General features: G+C 44.1%; 1 protein-coding gene across 1 annotated transcript in view; it reads left to right on the top strand.

The window, feature by feature from the left end:
* Positions 1-9,823: 9,823 nt before the first annotated feature.
* LOC100717824 (uncharacterized) overlaps positions 9,824-19,301 on the top strand; it is a 45,483-nt gene continuing 36,005 nt past the window's right edge. The window contains exons 1-2 of the mRNA XM_063227701.1: positions 9,824-9,999; positions 10,116-10,213. The gene's annotated coding sequence lies outside the window, so the exon portion shown is untranslated. The remainder of the gene's footprint in view (positions 10,000-10,115; positions 10,214-19,301) is intronic.

The raw sequence follows: 19,301 nt of genomic DNA, 5'->3' as shown, positions 1-19,301 counted from the left end.
CAGCCGCCATGAACTGCGACCCAGCCATGCCCACCTGCCTTGGAGCCAACTGAGTGTGGACTGAAACCTCCAAAAACTGTAAGAAATAAACCTTTCTTTTCCCAACTTGGGCTTCAGGTACTTTGTCCCAGCAACGAGCAAAAAGTAACTAAGACACATTGTTATCTTATGATCTGTTTTGTTATGTTTAATTTTACCCTCTTCAAAAATAAAAAAAAAATCAGCAGTGAAGTTTAGTTTTCTCTAGCTCATTTTGTTTTTGCTGCTCCTCTCTATTATTGAAAACATGGAAAGCCACATCTAGGAGATCCCCTAGGGGACTGAGGACCAAGCTCTGACTTTTTAAATTTGGCCCTGATGTTGGGTGCCACTGGGGAGATAGAATGGGGATTAATAAGAATTATCCTTCAGGTGAATGGAATTTACATCTGTAAATTTGGCAAGGGTCTCAGTGAGACAAGCTAAAATTCAGCAGGATTTTCATTGGCTCAATGGGTCTGTTCTTGAAGTTTTTGATTATTAGTCTGTTTACACAAAAGTTTTTGAAGGTCTGTTAGAATACAGTCAATCATTTGGGCCATGCATCACGAGCTATCAGCAGTGGGCTGATAATTGCACTGAGGATCATTTTTTTTTTTTTTTTGTACCAGGGATGGAACTCATGACTGTGCATTTGCCAGAAAGGCACTTATGCCACTGAGCTAAATCCCCAGCCCAAGGATCATCATTTGGCACTGCAGCTGGCCCTCAAGGGTGTGCAGCATCAACCTGATGTTTTTGGTCCACTACCACTTGGGTTGCCTGCCAGAGTTCCACTTTCTGTTGTGGCAAAAGGGTAGACATAAAAATGACGTAGAGGTCTTTGCAGGTCAAATTGTAGGATTGGATGATAAAACGAAGCTCTTTGATATTATTGTGGGGATCAGCAGCAAAGGATCCCATAAGGCGAGAGATGTGAGAAAGATCCAAAAGGGAAAAAGGGATGTGAACCCAGACCACACCCTCAGGACTGGCCACTTGGCAGAAGGGTAGTAGAGGACAGGTTGAGCACCACTCTAGGGGTTGTTGGGGCAGAGACAGCGGCAGCAATTCATGGCTAGAAGGTGGCAGGACTCCTGCTCTAATAAGCTGTGGAGAGAATTTCTTTGCAGTGCTTCTTACAAAGCTGTAAAATTATCTCAAAATAAAAAATTCAAAACAACAAACAAAAAAACCAGGAGTTAAGTAGCCTCCTTCGACCCAAGGCCGATCAGCTCCTGTCTCGTGTGCCAAGCACCGCTACCAGGGACTTGTATCCCTGCTGCAGATCCCTGTATGGATTCAGACCTCAGCATGACCCATGTGTGGAACAGGGACAGCACCATGCTTGCTCTGCTGCTCTGCAGTCTCCTTTCCTCTTTGAAAACTGAATCCTTGTCATTTGACCTTAATGAGCTGCCCTCCTCTTTTTGAGACCTTCTTAATCATCCATTGTGTGGCTCCTTTACCTGCCCCATTGGTTATTTCTAGTTTTTTGGGTCTTTTGTACATGACACTGTAATCCTTGACCTTGCAGCCATTTTGACCTTGAAGGAGTATGGCTGCTGGGGACATGCCTGGTGATGGGATGCTGCATGTTCCGAGGTGACATTGGTGAGCTAGCTGTGTTCCTATGCAAGGGAGCACTTGGAGGGTCTGCAGGTCTCTCAGCTCTGTCCCTGGTGCAGTCTCTTATGTTAAAAGGAAAGCTGCTGTCTCTGTGACCCTCCCATGGCAGAACCCCTGCCTTATGTAGAAGTCAGGCACAAGGCCCAAGAATCTTTCCCCTGGCAGAAAGGAGAAGATCATCCCCAACTAAGGACACATACACTTTCTTTTTTTTTTTTTTTTTTTTTTTTTTTTTTTTTTTTTCTTTTTCCTTTTTATCAGTACCAGGGATTGAACTCACGACTGCCTGCTTGCAAGGCAGGCGCTTATGCCGCTGAGCTAAATCCCCAGCCCCCAGGACACATACACTTTCAGTCTCTCCAGGGTCGCACATGTGCCAGAGGCCGGAATATGTGAGCAAGCATCAAACTGAGTACTACTGGGGCCCTGGCCTAGGACCACAATCTCCTGCTCAGAGCATGGTGAAAGAATAAAGCACAGACAAGAGGTATATTTTGCTTCCAAGGGGCACCAGGATGGTCAAAGCCCAATGATGGGGTAAGACATGAGGCACTGGTGTCCTGTATTAGATGCACAGGATAATTGGGGGTGGTGGTGCTGGTGGGCTGCAGGAAGCAGAGGGAGTGAACTGATGTGGTTAAGTTTCAAGAATTAAGGAACAATGAATTTTTGGAGAAAGTACATAGGAACAGGTTGGGATTAACTAGTAACTTGATTGTCTGCTAATTGTGATTGCTGAGTTAGCTGGTATTTGCACTAGTTATTTGCACTCCTTCCCCAGCTGCCATATTATCTTGCTGTGAGACACTAGAACCTCACAGTCTGTTTGCTAGCCCCAACTCTGGCTGTTGTCTTAAGAATAAATCTGCCCTTGATTTATTAGCCAGGGATCTTGCCACAAATCTTGTAGGCATAGGACAGACTTTCAAATTTTTGTGTGTCAATTTATTAATATTAGTTCTTGCCTGCCTCTGTACCATGTCAAGCTGGTCCTCAGCAGTTTACAAACCTGCTATTCCCATTCTGCAGGGTGCCTGATGCCACAGCCCAGAACCGTTGCCTGCGTCCTTTGCTACTACAGCCCCGTGGACCTGGCTTTGCAGAACCTCGCATCCAGAATTCCCACTGGGCTGGAACAGAGGTGGTGCACAGCTCAGGTGTACAGTTGCATTCCAGTCTGTATATGAGCTGGAGGGTGTCCTCAAGATGGAAGTCACGGGACCCTGTGGCAAGGGAATAGACATGGAGGGCCATCAGGCCTGGCCCTGTGCCTGAAAAAGGCTGAGTGTTCAGGACTAGAAGGATGGAAAGGCAGCATGGCCTAGAAGAAGTTGTTCTCAGCAGGGCTTTGCCATATGGAAGGACACCTCACACGGCCAGTTCTAGGCCCAAGCAGTAACAGAGTTATCTCCCAATTGAGGCCAGAGTCAGCCATGAAGGGTTTGTTCACAACCAGTTCTCCTGTAGCACACTGTGTAGGCTTTGGGAAGAAGGAGGCACCTCGGCAGCATGGAGCCTAGGGAGAAAAGAGTGGTGTCTGAGCTCACCCGAAACCTTGTGCAGGCCCAGCCCCAGATTTGCATGGGAAGGCATTCCCAAACCTCTGTATTTGGGTGGATGGCGGCTCAGGCTATTGCTTACACAGATCCCTCCAGGTGCCCTCCATACAGAGAAACCTCTCTCTTCTCCCAGCTAAGGAAACCAGGCCAAAACCGGGCACCTATCAAGCCTGGCACTTATGACACGTGCTTGTCCCTGTGCTGGTCTCTGTGACCTCAGGCTCTCTTGCCTTTCTGCATGGGATGATGATCATGCAGGCTGTACCAAGTTTAGTTCAGGCTACCAAGGACTCGCTTTTCAACAGAACCATGGGCACCTCTACAGGTGCCTCTGACCCCTCACCCATGGTGTGCAGTTTGGTGGGTGACCTTGTATCCCCTGGTCCTTCCTTAGGAGGAGGGTATAACTACTGCCTGTGGACTGGTCTGTGGGAAACATCCCACACAGTGCTTGACACTCAGCATAGTAGCGTGACTGGCTTCCGGATCTTACATTCTGGGTGTCAGCAGAGCAAGCCAGGGACTTATGAACAAAGAGATGTGCCTGAAAAGATGGTGGCATTAAGTTATCCCATGCATTCAGTAATGAAGGTGCACCGTGTTCATTGCACCTGTTAGCAGGTTGCTATATGACTTATCCTTTGTGCAACAGCCCTCCAAGGAAGAGAGAAACATAGTACACTGTCGAGGTGACATAAGCACCAAATGCCCCAGAGAGAGGCATACGTGCCAGCTCGCTCCGGGAAATAACACTTGAAAGCCCATCGTGTTCTGCCTCTTAGGTTGTTCTCATATTGTGAGAAAAAGAAAGGAACGAGAAACCTGAAGAAGTGACATGAGAATCCGGAACAATGTATCTGAAGTGGTGGTTTGCAAATGATGGAGGATAGCACAAGACAAGACTCAGGAGGAGAAGGATCGTGGCCGTTCCACCGTGTTCCAGCTCACTGCCACCAAGTCTGATTGCTTAGACAAAGTGGAAATGTGCTTTAATGAGCATAATGTGTCCAAACCCAAGAAGACATTGAAAATCTGAATGTCCTATGTCTATTAAAGAAATTGAATTCTTAATAGTAAACTATTCTGACAAAGAAATTTCTAGGCCCAAATGAACTGACTGATGAATTCCATCAGTTTCTTAAAAAATAATACCAATGGTACACAAATTTTCTATGCTGTACAGAACGAGAGAATACTTTTTTAGAAAGATAGGATTGCACTTGAAGCAAAGTCTTAGGAAGAAATTTTATAAAGAATATTGTAGTATAATCTAATGGCAAAATCTTTTCAGTGTGATATTAAGAAATCAAACCTGGCGATTCTTCAAAAGGCAAGCGCTGAATCACAAAGTGGGGTGAATTTGATGATTGCAAAGTTGCTTGGATATGAAAAAACTAATTGGTGTAATTTACTATATTAACAAAGTAAAGAATAAAAACCATTTGATCATATCAGTAGATGGAGAAAAATTGGACAAAATGAGACACCAGTTCATATTAAAACTCTCAGCAACAGTGGGCATTAGGTATTTTGCCTGAGCAAGAAAAGAAACATAACCAAGACATTGTGTCTAAACACAGTGCTACAACACTGCTGTACACTAGCAAAAAGAGCTTCATTATGTTCGCGTTATGCCTAAGTTGTATGACCAAAGTACCTATAAGGCCGCCATACTGTACTGCATGAGTCATTATTTCTGGGTGACCTAATTGATATGTTAATCACTACTCCCCTCTGTAAAGAATTGTAAATCCCTGGGAACCTGACCTTGATATGTTAAGAGATTGCTGCCCTCTACAAACAACAGATGTTATGTAAAATTGAGGGCTAAAATAAGTTGACAAAGGATTATTAATTCCTGCTAGACTTCTCTGTCCTCTGCAAAGGGAAACAAAGGTCTTCCTCATTCTTTAGATTTCCTGATCCACGCCCATAACCCCTTACTTTGTAAATTATGCTTTCTACCAAAAGTCTGGAAAGTTTTGAGGGAGACACACAGCTTTTGCCAACTCCAACAGCACTGTGTCGCTGGGCCCAGGATAAAATAAAACAGCAGTGCTTTTTTTAAAAAAAAATGTCTTGTCCCATTTTTGGACTTGAGGTTGGGGGCTCTGTGGGGGGGGGGCTCGTTTGTGGATTACAAGAAACACAATAGCGTTAGCTTTGGAAAGTCTGGTGTTTTAGCACAGACTACAGAGGCTGCATAAGATATATCCTGGCCCTCAGTACAGTCCTAGGAGATCCCCTGGAAGAGATTCTTAGAAGTTCTAGTTTTTTCCATGATTTCTCCTTTGTTTGTTTTGTTTTATTTCTTTTCTTTCAGGATACAATTTCTGTGAGTCTTAGTGAATCATTCACCCTAAGGTTGGTCTGGTGCTTCCTCCAAGGCAAAGACAAAGAAGCTGCTAGGACTGGGAAGAGAATGTCGCAAGCATGTAGAATACAAGCCAATAAGAAAGGACAAAACAAAACAAAAACAAAAACAACTGAATTGCTATGCTAGCGTAAAAGTAACTAGAAAATGAAAAACTTTGATATTTACTAAGACATAAAAACACTCAAAATAAGACTTTAATTAGAAATCGTGGAAGACTTACTGCACCATGAAAAATGACAAAGCATTTTTGAAATTTAGGAAAATCTAAATAGATAAAGGGGTTGTTATGTTTATGTAGTGGGAGACACAGGCAGGCGCCCATCAAAGCCCAAAAAGGCAGAAAAGAAGGGGTCTTTTCAATTAAACAATGAGAAATGTAAAAACTAATAATAAATAAAAAGTTTGGAGGGATACAGAAACCTTTAAAGAGAAAATGAATTTTGACTGTATTGAATGTCTTTTTTTTAAACAAAAGAATGATTTTAATTAGGCAGAGATTTTTAAACAGTATGATAAAAGCACTCACCACAAATGAAAAGAGATGAAATTCAAATTTAATGCAGTTAAGGAACTTCTTTTCATCAAAAGAAAACATTAAGAGCCTGAAAGGACACGGAAAAGGTATTTGCATCAGCGCTTCTACCAGAGGGCTTGTGTTGGAATATATAATGGACTATTAGCAATTGTAATGAAAAGGACTGGCAACTAATGTTTTTAAAATGAAGAAGAATCCAAATGACCAACAAGCGTGTGCTGACGGGCTTGATACCATCAATCATCATGTTACAGGCAATTGAGTTAGATAGAAACATTATAGGCAGTGAGACAGGGCTGGGCCCTCGAAGGAGCCAGTGCAGAAGGCCAGATACCTTGCAATTATGGGAGAGACAGACACCTCCACTGTGGGCCAGACTTTAAGACAAAAGATAAACCAAATTTACCTACATACTTCTAAGGAAAAGCATCAGGAATCGATATCCTAATAGTCTCTGTCACCCTGAGGAAGCCAGGAGTCACCATCCCAACCCCTTACAGGAAGAGTCACTGCTCTTTAAGGATGTCCCCTTGCTACATGACTCACTTCCCCATTTGTCCCTGATTTAATCAGTTTTACCTGAGCAGCTAATCTCATTGGTTGGCCACTGTTCTGTCCCACCTCATGCTCATCTTATGAGTTCCTATGTTTTCCCCACTTTAGACCTGCCTTGCTTTGTGGTTGTACACTGTAAAAATCCCTAAAAAAGACAGTGTTTTGCAACCAGTCAGGAACCCTTCTGTCTGTCCTCTGTCTGTCTCTCTCTCTCTCAGACAGAAGCTTATTTTCTTAATATATATTTCCTGCTGTTAATCTCTGTTGTTCCCAAACTTCTTCTTCGATTTTAGAGAACATGATCTTGTACTGGACACCTAGTAGATTGGGAGTTTCATTCCTCTATATCCATCAGGAGATCAAAATAGTCACTGGGAGCCACCTGTACCTGCAAGAGAACACCGGAAGTGACCAGGGCAGAGAAACCCCATCTAGGGTAAGGACGTAGCATGACAGTGATGTCTTCTCATGACTGATGAGGGTGCAAATGGGTACTGTGCTATGAGAGGTCTCAGAATTGATCTGAAGTTTCTCTCATAAACCCTGACCAGCAGAGAGAAGAGAAGGTTGGAAGGTTATGAAAGAAGGATTCTCATGCCTGATTGCCTGAGAGTTACTATCACAGAAACCTAGCAGGAGCACAGTATTGCACAAAAGACTTGTATAACCACATCTGCCCAGCCTCTGACTGTTCAACCTCAGATTTCTGTCATCTTTATTAATCCTGGTGGCCAAGGATCATTGTTACAAAACACCTTGTGACGTACTCTTAATGTTGGCCTTGATAGAACTCCCTGTTGTCCAACCTCTTTCAACATGCTGTTCATTGTTTATCTTGGCACACACCTTCCCATTACAATGCTGTGCTATTCCCCAACAAATGTCACCATTCCCCAGAGAACCTCTCCCTAATTGCAATTTAGGTTGCCCATCCCTTAGAGAAATTGTTTGATGTATCTGTTAAAGACGTGCATTTATGTTCCGCATGTGCTACTTGGAATATTACCAAGATTAAAACACTTAGGTTCATCAGAAGATACATACAGGAATGCTCACAGTGGCCTTATAGTAATAGAAAAACCTGGAAGCAACCTAAATGTCCACCAACAATAGCATGAAGAAACAATGGAGGGACTCTAACTATTAATTATGACTATGTCAAGTTGACTTGAGTAAAACTGGTCTCACTGATTAGTAAATTCTGGGGGTCTGTGAATGACTGGCATATGGACCAGTGCACTGATGGTAAAAGACCCACTCAGATGCAGTTGGCACCAACCCACAGACTTATAACTTGGATAGAGTGAAAAGGAAAAGAAGGTAGTGTTTCTTTTTTTGGAGGGGCTTCCTTCTTTACCATTGCCCTTGGACATTTTTTCAGCATTCCAGAGCAGACTATTCAGGCTTCTGACACAGGCCCACTCTGGAGATTCAACAGTGAGTTTCAGGACTTTCAACTTCACTACTGAATCCTCCATGCGGTATACAGCTGGTCAGTTTTGATTTTTTCAGCCTCTGGTTCCCCAGGTGGCGAGTGGGATTCTTCTGCTTCTGATCCTGTCAGCCTACTCAATAAATTCCTTTGTTATATTGATTTTGTTCCTCTGGAGGCTTCAAATACAGCCTCACAGCAAGGAAAAGAAACCAGCAAGCCCAAGATTGCTACATACAACAGCATGGATGGATCTTGAATGCACAGGAAGCCAGACCTGGGACCAGAGAGCACTTGTTACTTGATTCCACATGTGTGAGCTGCAGAGACGCGAGAGACTTCTTATAACACAAGATGGGAAGGTGAACATCATCAGGGGTGAGCAGTGTGGGTGGGGAAACTGATGTGGGAGGAAACAAAAGACTCACCTTCTGGGAACTAGAAATACAAAATTCCTTGTCTTGACCTGGTCACACAGGCCAAACAAATGTACAAAAGCGTGCTCTTCAGTCTATGTAAACCACATCTTCCTTAGAAAGGAAAAATCCAGATGCCCCAGTGGAGGAAGAGGTGAGGGGACAATGAAGACGTGGGAGGGGGTCACAGGCCTGTTTACCAGGGCTGAGGATGGAAGCAAGACCATGAAGCAGGCCCAGGTGTTCCAACACTTACAGAGGCTATCTGGATGGAGAGGGTCCTGAGCACGGGCTCCAGATGGCAGACAGAGATGGACATGGACTGAGGTTAGTCCATTCCTTTTGGTAATTCATTGACACCACATGCCAGACTTCTTCCTGTGGAAGGAAACTGCAGAGCCACATCAGGGATCTTCCCCAGGTCATGTTCTGTGTTGATCCAACATCCCGACTGCTCAGCTCCAGGGCCCGAATGCTTATGCCGAGCTGGTTCACTATGAGTCATGTCTCCTCTCCACTCTACTTTGTAGCCTTCCATGTCTTTTTTGACCAGGATGCTGACAGCCCTGAGTCTGTTCTCTAGGCCCTTGGTGCTTAGAGAAGCAAGGAGAAGACTTTTCCAGTTAGGTGCCCAGAATCTGGGTAGAAACACATCATTCATGGAGATGGCTTCCAGAACTTGACACCCAGAAGCAAAGATATGGAAGCTACCTACTCTGTTTTGTTCCCCTACATCCATATTCTGGGCCACAGAGGCAGCACTGTGGGTCCTCAGATCCCAGGTTCCAGAGGTTCCAATGCCCTCCTGACTGGTTTGCATTGTACATGACAAGGTGTGTGTGTTACATTCACAATGAGTCATCTCTGTGCCTTTGTCCATCCCAGACAGCCTGTTGTGTTGGCCAAGAGGTTGGGTATCTGCCTACAAGGTGAATTTAAGAAATCTCTCCTCTGCCCTGGTTTACTTCTCCCACACCTTGGCTCACCCTACCATCCTCTGTTTGGCTTTCCCCTGCGCAGGGCTGGAGTCCCCATCACCTGCTAGCTCAAGGGATCCTTCCATTTCCAGGCAAAAGCTGCAGCATCTCCTGAGGTCCCAACACAAGACAGATCCCTGGAGAGTTACACACTCCAAAACAGTTATAAAGTGGACATAAAAAAAACAGAAATGCAAACAGAAAAACCCAAAAATAATATTCTGGGGCCACCCCAGGTAGAGGCTAATGTCCCTCTAGGGTGAGGCCCTGAGGTCATGAGTGTTACAGCACAGTGCAATTGTTGTGCATAATGATAGCCCAGCCACCAAGCACAGCTCATCTTACACACAGTGCCCTGCTGATGAGGACAGCAAGGTGTGTCATCAGTCTCGGGATGTCAGGAGGTTTTAACCTGTTACATTCCACAGGGTGTCCACTAACTGTTTAATTCAGTAATACAGAGCTGCTTTTCCTGGATGGAGAGATGGCAAGTGTAGATAGGTATGTTACAGGTGGTTTCCTACAGTTCTTTGACTCTGGGACTCTGGCTTGACCTATACACGTTCACTATTTAATTAAGATCTTTCAGAATCTTTTATTATTGTTATTTTTAATAGGAAAGGATCATGACTCTGGGCAAGACCAAGCACTGATGAACGAACACAAAGTGAGAATTTAACTGACAGATACTCTATCCTGCACTGGGAGTGTAGAGGTGAGTGGAGAGATGTTACTTCCAGTGTTTTGAGAATCCTGAGCAAGGTGGGGCTTTGGGAGTTTCATTTCTAGTGGTAAAAGTTAATGGTTTTATGGCTTTTTGAAAATGCTTTTTAACCACTTTGTTTAAGAATACTTCTTTCTGGAGAAATGGAACCAAAGTGGTTCCATGGCCTCGCTTAATTTTTAATTTCTTACCATTAGTGGAGGTGGTTCACACACAGCTCCAGCTCCCAGCATCAGGGGCTCCTGGAAGACGACCTGGCATGGACTTGGGACCAAGCGGCCTACATTTAAACCAAGGCCATGGTTATCAATCAGGAGGCTCCACCTAGACCTGCATGTGGCTGCTGATAAAGGATCGTGCGTGGATACACTAGAATTTCACAAATGTTTGCTTCTTTTACTCATGACACAAATCACAAATGCTGCTTTCCTTACAGAGGTCTCTGGCCTGGCTAAGCAGAGGATGGGTTCTAAAAATAGGAGGAGCTCTCCAGGACACTCTTCCTCTCCTTCCTCCCAGCTGGGAATCTGCCATGTCCTCTGCAGAAGACTGGCGTGGCTGCAGTGTCATTAGGAGACGGGGTGAAAGCAGAGAACAATCAGTGATAGATTTGAGTCCAGCACTCAGGAGGCATCAGAGTCAAATGCTCAAACTTTGGCCTGGATAGTGGGCTCAGAAATGAAAGTCAAAAACAAACAAACAAACAAGTAAACATATGAACAAAGCAGGGTGCTGATTTTATTTGTCATCTTAACTGAAAATGCTAGTGTTCCCCATGTTTGGAAATATTAAGAATCTTTTCTGTTCCAAAATAACGTTGACAGATAGGAGGTATGTGTATCAGTCAGTACTCACTAGAGAAGCAGATTCAATGCAAAATGTACACAGATTTTTTAAAAAGAATTTCTAAGATTGGTTTACAGTGGCTGCCCACAGAGTCAGGTGTGGAAAGTGCAGACCGTCTGTCTGGGCTGGAGCACGGGAGGACCCAAAGGCCTGGAGCTCATTGTAGTGCCCCATGCAAGTCCGTATCAGGAGACCAAAGGGTCTATGCTGGAAATCAGGAGACAGCATCCAAGGGGAAGTGAAGATTGGGATTTCTCTGAAGAAGCAGAAGTGAGCCCTCCGTCTCCGTGTTCTTTTTATACCATTTAGGCAGCAGGTCCTTTGGTTGCTGTTACTCGCACCCAGCAAATCCCAGTAAATCTTCAGTAAATCCTCTCAGCCACACCCAGAACTATGCCATCCAATTTAGCCTGGTGTTTCTTACTTCAGTTCACACAATCAATTAATTATCACAGCATGCAACAATTTTTGAATGAATGAATGAATACAACCCAAGCACAAATCTTCTTTCCAGGCTGCAATAACATGTCATCACAGAGGTCTCAGTTGGGCCACTCATCCAGGAAGGGGCAAACTTTTTCTGAAAAAGGCCACACTAAACATCCTAAGCTTTGTAACTGATCACCTCAACCATTGTAGAGAGAAGATAGTCATGTAATTTGCACTTTCTAATAAACCTCTACTTTTAAGAGTGAGGATGAGCCAAACATCGCACTTGTAATCCCAACAGTGTGGGAGGCCGAGGCAGGGAGCTCTAGCCTGAGCAACCTAGCAATTTAGCAAGACCCTGGGTCAAAATTAAAAATAAGGACTGGGAATGTAGTTGAGTGTGAAGGGTCTGGGTTACTTCCCCGTACCACCAATTAAATTAAATTAAATTAAATTAAAAGGGGGCTGAAGGGTACCTCTGAATACAATCCTCAGTATTGCTAAATAAAAGAAAATGACAGAGGTGGCCGAATGTCACTTTTGGGCTGTAGTCGGCCAACACCTGTCCTGAGTCCTGCTGAACAATGACTGCTTCAGATTCTCATGGAACACACAATTGCATGTTTTAATTCAATATCTATATCTTTATCGATATATCTATATAAATAGCCTCTCCTTTTATTGTTTTAGCAAATCTTTTTGGATTGCTATATATTAGGGCTATGTTTGGAGGCTGAAAATGCCAACAGTACTTCAGAGGGTGCAGTGAAGGCACAATCTCCCGCTCCAGGAGGTGTGAGACCAGGCTCCACGAGCACTGCGCTCTGGTGAGCAGCCACCAGGGGGCAGCCGCTGCACACGCGGCTGGAAGGACGTCTCTAAGGCACTTTCCTGGGTGGGTCCTGTTGAGTACAGGAACAGGGATTCGGAATGGAAAAGACTAAACAAGACGCTATCTTAAGAAAGTTTTGTGATTTTGGTATATGCTAGTGTGTTACTCAGGCAAATAAATACTCAGGTTCAATTATGTTTGTGTTGGGCCGGGGTCCGCTTAGCGGTATGGTGCTTACTGAGCATGCGTGAGGCCCAGGCTTCCGCCTCCTGCCCAGAAAAATGAATGAATATGCATTTAGATTCGGGGTTAGGCCACGTAGCATAGCACCCAGGAGAAGAAGTACAAAGTACTTAAAGTACTGACCAACTTGTTTAGGAGAAAGGCTGAGCACTGTGAGGGAGGAGAGCGCTTAAGGATCCAGAAGATCTCTCAGAATTTTCTCTGGCCGCTCATCAAGAGCACAACCCAAGTCCACCAGATAAATGCTGGCACCATCCCAACAGGACAGTGTTGCAACTCTTTGTGGCACTTTGCCTCTTGAATATACTTTGCTTCCTCGTACTTTGTTTTATGATGTGTGGCAACCTGGGGTCAACGAATCTACTGGTGCGTTTATCCAACTTTATACTCACTTCTGGTCTCTGGTCACATTTTGGTAATTCTTGCAAAATCCCAAACTTTTCTGTTATTATAATACCTCTTTTGGTGATTTGTGACCAATGCTTTTCCATGTTAACATCCTAATTTGGAAGGAGAGCCATGAACTCTGCCCTATAAGATGGTGGGTTTTCATTGTTGTTTTGGATTGGTTTTGAGGTATTGATGACTGAACCCAGGGCTTTTTCCCTAAGCTACATCTCAGTCCCCTTTTATTTTTTTTATTTTGAGATAAGACCTTGCTAAATCACTGAGTGGCTGGGATGGGATTGAACTTGTAATTCTCCTGCGTCAGCCTCCCAGAATGAAGATAGTGATCTTAATCGATAAGTGTGTGTGTGCTGACTGCTCCACGGATTGGCCGCTGCCCCAGCTCTCTCTCCCTCTTTCCATAGGCTGCCCTGAGAGATCCCATTAAAATTAGGCTGATTAATAACCCTAGAATGGTTTGTTAAGTGTTTAAGTGAAAGGAAGAGTCTCATGTCCCCCACTTCACGTCAAAAGCTAGCTGTGATTAAGCTGCAGGAGAAAACAGGAAGACGAGGAAGGCAGGTTGGAAACCAAGAAAGCCTGACAGTGAAACCTCTTTGCTTGTGAGTCAAGGCGTTAATATGAAGGAAAGGGTTTAGAAGGAAATAAAAAGTGATGCTCCCCTGAACTCATGAATGGTACAAAAACGAAGCAACCTTGTTGCCAATATGCAGAAAGTTCTGTGATCTCGATAGAGGATCCAGCCAGCACAACATCCCCTTACACCAAAGTCTGATGCAGAGCCAGGCCCTCGCTCCGCAGTTCCATACGATAGACAGGTGGGGAGGCTGCAGAAGAAAAGTATGAAGCTGGTAGGTTGTGGTTCACAAGGTTTAAGGAAAGAGGCCACCTCCATAGCATAAACGTGCCACATGAAGCAGTGTTTACGTAGAATCCGCAGCAGGTTATCCAGAAGATCTAGCTGAGATCATCAACTGACCAGGGACTGACACTCCAACAGATTCTCCATGTAGACTAAATAGTTTTATATTGATAAGACGTCATTTAGAGTTCCTATAATGAGAGAGGAAAGGTTCACTCTTGGCTTCAAAGACCAGGCCACCTCTCTTGTTAGGAGCTGATGCAGCTGGTGACCTTAAATGGAAGCCAGGGCTTGTTTTCCATTCTGGAAATCCTGGGCCCTTAAGAATTAGACCACACTGACTCTGCCTGTGCTCTATAAATGGAGGAACAAAGCCTGGGTGACTATATATCTCTTCACAGCATGGTTTGCTTTTAGACCCATTGCTCTGATGGAGACAGACAACCCAAATGTGTCTATGTCTGCTAACGTAGCATCCTCTCTCTAGACTAGGGCTAAGAAGTCACGCTGACTTTCAAATATTATTATTAAGAAACATATTTCATAAGACTATAGCTGCCACAAAGAGTTATCCCTCTGATTGATCCAGGAAAAGTACATTGAAAACCTTTTGGCAAGGAATCGCCAGGCTAGGTGCTATTAAGAATAATCAGGATTTATGGGAAGGGACTAAATTATCAACATTAACAGGTTCTTGGAAGAAGTTGATCCTAACTCTCATGAATGACTCAGAGGAGCTCAAGATTTCAGTAGCAAAGACATTTTAGATGTGGTAGAAAGAGCAAGAGGACTAGAATTAGAAGCAGAGCCTGAAGATGGGGCTGAAGTGCTGCTGTCTCATAATAAAACTTTAACATATGAAGAGTTGTTTCTCATGGGAAAGCAAAGACAGTGGTTTCTTGTGGTAGAATCTACTCCTGCTGTAGATGTTTTGGACATTGTTGAAATAAGGACAAAGGTTTTAGAATATTGCATAAGCTTAGATGATGGAGCAGCAACAGAGTTTAAGAGCACAGATTCCAATTTTTAAACAAGTTCTTGGGTGGGGAAGATCCTTTCAAACAGTACCATATGCCACAAAGACATCATAAACAATACTTTATACCACATAGAAATCATTCATGGAAGGAAGAGTCAATCCATACAGCAAAGTTCTTTTGTGGTCTTATTTTAAGAAGTTGCCACAGTTATGTTAGTCTGCAGCAACCACCAACATGATCAGTCAGCAGACATCAGGAACAAGGGAAGATCGTCCACTGCAAAATCATGACTAGACAGAGGGTCAGATGATCATTAACACAGTGGTATTTTGGTTCCAAATTGTTTGTAAATAAAGTGTTCTTGAACCAAGGCATCACTGTACTGTATTCCTCAGCAATAATAGATTCTTAAATTAAGATGTATGTATCAGTTGACTTTCCTGTTACCAGGACAAAATACCCAACACCCACAACTGAAAGGAGGAGACTTTTAATTTGACTTGTGGCTTGAGAGGCATAATCCACAGTCACCTGGCTCCAGGGTACAAACATCATGGCGGAAGGGTTCAGTGGGCCAACCAAGGATGCACACTTGGTGGCAGCTTGGAAGCTGAGTGCAGAGGAGAAGAGCCAGTGAGTTGCCAAAGAAACATGCAAGGTGATTGTTTCTTCCCCGAGAGCTCAAGCTGAGGCAAAACACCAAATATCTGCTTTATGGATAGATACATCCAGGTAAGATGAAACTAAGGAGGGCAAGAGAATTGTTGAAACAAACTTTTGGGTGCTAGTTGCCTTTAAGATGGCAAGAAATCCAATAGAAAGGGATTCAAAGCTACAAGCTTTGAATTGAGCTACAAAGGAATTCAATATCTTAATGGGATGGAGGCTGTTCATTTATTTGTTAAAGCAAGTAGTTGTTCATATATATGACATATATCTTCTTACATGTCATAAAGCAAAAAGTACAAAATAAAAAGTAGAAACAAGTGCCTAGGAGGCAAGAAGAGGGGTCCTGGTCTGGGCTCCTCTGTTTCTGGCCTTGAGGTTTTGTTACGTGGTTTTCTAGGAGCTTCAGTGGGTAGTGAACTACATGTGCTCAGCCCAGCCCAGAAACTGCCACCTTGCAGTTGATTTGGAGGAACAGCCACAAACAGCTGTGGTGACAGAGCTGCTGGTTCCAGAGCTCAGTGTCCTAAAGCAGAGGCACCCTGATCTCGTGCAAGGCCCATGGACTGCTGCTCTGATGCCTGTGTGGGCCCGGGGACCCTCCCGTGCTTCCAGTCTGGTGAGACTCCCCCTGGAGACCCCACATGCTTGGTCACTGCCTTTGTACTTGTCCAACCACTGACCACGCCTCCCTGGGCCTGGAGCCTGGCTCCCCAGCTCCATACCTGAGCTTATACTGGTGGCCTTATGGTTGATTTTGTACCAAAAGAGCCTGTAGACATTATTTTGTCTGACTTTCCTAAATACTTGCTTATTTTGGAGGGGACAGAACAGAGGTTTGATCTCATTCTCTGCAGTCCCAGAATCTCCCTCATGCAGCTCTTGCTAAATCATGGCTCCTGGAGACTGCAGGTGCCTCACTGAGAGACTCTTAGTAGTCTCTAATCTTGCCAAGGGGAGATGAACTCATAGAACCAAGATATGAGGGCAGTTACTATTCTCTAAAAGACTAGAAGTGATAACAAGAGACAATGTTTTTAAAACCAGGAGTCAACAATCACCCCAGATTTCTGTAGCCAGGGAGGTTGCTTTGGCGGCTTACCTAGAAGCAGCAGGAGGGCTCCTTAAACTAAGACTGCTGGCTCCACCCCCCAGTGCTTTGAATTCAGCAGATCTGGGAGGAAGACTAAATATTGTCTCTAACAAGTGAAGCTGATTCTGCTGAAGTGGGAACCACACTTTGGAAACTATCGTTATAGTATGGAAAGCATTGAGTTTAGTGAAGGGGTTGTCAAGCTTTGTCTATAAGGAGCACATGGTACATATTCTAGGCTTTGTAGACCATTTGCTGGCAACTCCTCAGCTCTGTTGTAGTAGACAGAGCAAGAGCATCCATTAGACAATATGTAAGTGATGAACACTGTGCTCCAATAAAACTTTATAATCATAGACAGTAACTTAGCCAGACTTAAAGGCCTCCCAGCTGTCATTTGCCAAATTCTGGTTTAGATAATTACAGAAGGACTTATAGTAAACTTCTTAGAAGCTCTGTGTTTTCCATCTTTGTTTTAGAGAGCAGATGACTCCAGGCCAGTTGACAGTAGGTCGAGGAGGTATGAGGACCACTGATTTGAGTACAGAGGCACTACAGAAAGTGTAGCAGTCAGCTTTTGCTACATAACAAACATCCCAAGGCTCAGTGACTTTAGCACCAAACACTTTATGTTATTCCCCCGTCTGTGTTTCAGCCAAGGGGTTATCCTACTCCAAACTGGTTTGGTCAGGTTGCCTGCATTCTCTGGGCTCTCCTATGCCCTAGTACTACCATAATGGCAGGTCATACGCTGGTGGCAAATTGACACTAATCTTACCCATAAGTCTGGCAGGTGGGTGGCTGGAAGCTGAGCACCTTGGTGCTCTTCCACCTGGACTCTCCTCCTTCACAAGGCTCTCTCAGAACCCCACATTGGTCTTAGCGTAGTCAAGGGAGAAGTCCCTCCGTGACTGCAGTCAGAGTTCACTGCCTCACTGCCTTCATCCCATTCCATTGGTTAAAGGAGTCACAACACCATCCCAGGGGTAAGAGTGGGGAAGTGGGCTCCATCTGTGCTAGGAGAAGTTGTCTAGGATTTATGAGCATTTGCAATGATTGCTCAAATGGAAAGCAAGGGTAGTGACTGGGGCTGCTTGGGCCTGAATTTTAGCTCCTGCAAAGACCTGGAGAGTCTTATTCCATCTTCCTCTTTCCTTGTAGGAAAAACAAGACCAATATTACCCAACCTCCAGTGGTGCTCCATGTGGCCTACAGGTGCTCACAAAGCCACAAGAAAATTCTGACCCCGTGATCAGGGCTGTTACTGTCCAGTGAAACACCTGTGACACAGCGCTGGGTTTAGAGTTGAGGACACACAGATGGCTGGGAATGGGGCTGTCCTACACCCCTCCAGGATGACTTTACTTTCTCTGCTTTGCTGCTCCACTGTCTGAACTCTGTTCCAACTTCTAGTCAACACACAATGTAGTGCCCTGAACTAAAGTTTTTTTGTTGTTTATTTGACCAGGTATCCTTGAGGGAATAAAATGTGTCTTGCCAGGGTCAGTGTACACATCGGTCCCATAGGGGACCTTTAATAGCACCCCAGGCATATCCAGTTTGGGGCACATTTGTCCTTACATTCTATTTAATAAATCAAAAGCCACCAGTGCAATTTCTTGATAGCAGAACAACTTTTAGCAGGACGTTTGTAAACGTGGAGTTCTGTTTATATCTCTTTACAGTTGTATGTCACCTTTCTTCTGTGACATTGCCACATGGACGTTGGTACAGTTTGCTTAGGAAAAACAAACAACAGTATATTCTGCCAATCCTGTCCACTTACCTGGAGAAGGACAAACACTTCTGCATGCTGAGTAGCACAAACGTACAGGCTTTGGCTGTAGTGAGGGGCAGAGGTGTCCCCTGCATCTGGAGAGATCTGAGACCTGGCTAATGTGAGGTTTTATTCCTCATGAGGAATAAAATAGCAACTATTTCTTTTCTTTTTTTTTTTTTTGGTCTTTTTCATTACCAGGGATCGAACTCATGACTGCCTACTTGCAAGGCAGGAACTTACGCCACTGAGCTAAATCCCCAGCCCCGCAACTATTTCATTTAAAGATTTCAACAGGCTTTATTTTTCAATTTGAGAATCAGGCAATATTTCATCCCATAAAATAGAACAAGTGCTTTGATAGACTTGGAAGAAGTTGGTTTTATAGATAGAAAGGGGACTGAGAAAACAGGCTCCAAGAACAAAAAGCAAATTGTTCATTGCAAAGTTTCTTTCTCTATTGGTTGGGAACAGGGAGGCAGAACAGCAGGCAGATAACAGGATGGAGACCGGCTAATATCAGGTTCCTTCTGGTTACATTTTGGAAAGATGAAATGATTAAGAGGTTTTCATTGCTGAAACCAGCCAGTTTAGGAAACTTGGCTGTTACCTCACCTCTGATTTCTCGGAAGGTCAAATAACAGTTGAGATTCAGTGTGGTGACATGGAAAGTTAACATGAGTGAATCTACCTCATGTTTAGCCTGGTCTGTGAGGCCCAAATGGGAGCTTAGTCCAGAACAATGGTCTCCTGTATCTGAATGTGAGTTAGTATGCAGTGCATGTTTGTGGGGTTGAATTTTGCTTTGTTTATAGCAGGTGCCAAGACTGTAGAGAGTCTATATAGGCAGCAAGTAGGTACATCATTTCTCTTTTTGTAAGCACCACATTGAGATATATTCTTTTCTAACCAATGGATTAAAGACATAGATGTCTGAATTACG

Source organism: Cavia porcellus, unplaced genomic scaffold (genome assembly GCF_034190915.1).
Source record: "Cavia porcellus strain 051 isolate PalLab524CR breed Dunkin Hartley unplaced genomic scaffold, mCavPor4.1 scaffold_17, whole genome shotgun sequence".
Classification (NCBI taxonomy): Eukaryota; Metazoa; Chordata; class Mammalia; order Rodentia; family Caviidae; genus Cavia; species Cavia porcellus.
This window is presented reverse-complemented; position numbering and strand designations above follow the sequence as displayed.